This window comes from Helobdella robusta (assembly GCF_000326865.2).
Source record: "Helobdella robusta unplaced genomic scaffold HELROscaffold_82, whole genome shotgun sequence".
Taxonomy (NCBI): Eukaryota; Metazoa; Annelida; class Clitellata; order Rhynchobdellida; family Glossiphoniidae; genus Helobdella; species Helobdella robusta.
The window spans coordinates 361,734-363,820 of NW_008705476.1; positions in this window are offsets into that span (position 1 = coordinate 361,734).

Consider the following 2,087-nt stretch of genomic DNA (forward strand, 5'->3'; position numbering starts at 1 on the left):
ATTAATTTCAAAAATGCAGTTACTCTCAACAAATTTGACTCTATCAACAACAACAACATCAACAACAACAACAACATCACCAATTCTAATAACATTGGCAGCATTAATTACGACAACAACAATCTTATCGACAGTAATGGCTTTAGCAAACATATTAAAAGTATCAACAACAACAACAAAAACAACAACAACTATAACAACAACAAAAACAACAATAGCACATTCATAAACAAAACGATCAACAATAATATCAACTACCTTGATAACAATATTAAAAATTACATCATCAACAACAACAATATCAACAACAACATCATCATCAACAACAACAACAACATCAACAAAAAAAATAACATCAACAGCTACAACAACAGCAACAACAATAACAGCAGCATCAACAACAACAGCAAAGCTAACGTCAACAACAACAACAACAGCATCAACAACAGCAGTAGCATCCCACAATTCATCAACGATGTTTATACGAAGCTTGAAAATTTTAATTTCTTCAAAGAGAACGTTGTGTTCGGGTGTCCCGTTAAGAGGAAAAAGAAGAAAAGAGGAAAGGGAAAATAATTAAATAAATGAATGAAGATGGATGGATGGATAATAAAGTGAATGAAGAAACGACTTAGTAGATGGACAGTTAGATTGACAGGAAGATGAAGGGATGGATAAAGAAATGAAGAAATTGATTAATTGATAAATAGATTGATTATTGGTCAAATTAATGGATAAATAAATGAATGAAAAGATGGATTGATTGATAGAAACATAAATGGATGGATAGATAGATGAGTGGATGAATTAATAAAATAAAGGAGAGATAAAGGATGAATGATGGATGAATGAATAAATTCTCAAATGTATAATTTTGATGTAATTACGGACAAACTCTTGAAATTACAGAAAATAAAGATAAACAGAAACAAAACAAAGAAAAAAATATTTGCAGCATGAAATATTAAATGAAACCTATAAAACCTGGACGATAATGCGTGCAATAAAATAGGAATGACGGAAATAAAATAAATTAAAAATAGTAAAACAAATACAAAAAAAACAAAAAAAATATAAAGATACAAATGAAACATTGATACAAAAAATGATACAAATGAGATATTGATACCAGTAAAACATTGATATAAATGACTGATACAATGATTGATTGATAAAAACTATAAAAGAAAAGTTAATTTAAAAAATAATAAAAAAATTTTATAAAAAATTAATACAAATTAAAAGATACAAAGAATAAAACAAAGCGTTGATACAAAAAACTTATACAAATAAACAATACAAATAAAACAGTATATTACTCTCAACAAAATATACAATAAAAACCGAATGATTCTAAGAATGATAAAAAAATTAATACAAACAAAAAAAACTTTAAAAAAAACAAACAAAAAATGTTACGTAGAAAGATACAAAATGATACAAACATGAAAACGATACCAAAAAACAATACAAAACATAAAAAACTTTACAAAAAATGATACAAAACATAAAAACAATAGAAAAAAAGAAATAAGAAAAATGAAATAAAGAAGCTATAATGTCGGCGAATGAAATCCTTGTATACAGATTTAGTTTGTCTTTGTTAGTCGCATATAAATTCCCCGCAACGTTTTTGTCTATGTTTGTTTTGTATTTTATTCGTTTGGCGCGTTTTTATGTATCTTTATACGCTAGTTTGTATGTTCTAGTTTTGTAGTAACTTTATGTATGTGTATGTTTTTGTGTTTTGTATCTAATTGTATGTTCACTTGGTTTTTATGTCAGCGTGTTTGTATAATTGTATGTCATTTTTTTTAGTATATTTTTATGTCTACGTATTTTTATTTCTTAGTATCAGCATATTTATAATTGTATACCGCCATGTTTGTATTTTAAAAAACTTGTTTTTTTGTATGTCTACGTGTTTGTATGTTTGAATATTTGTATGTTTGTTTGTTTTTTTATGATTTTAATACAAGATTTCACTTTTTATTTATTTATGTATATATGTTTTGTTTGCATTTTTTCATTAAGATTTTTAAAACTTTTTAAGATTTTTAAAACAGTACCACAAAAACAAATAAATT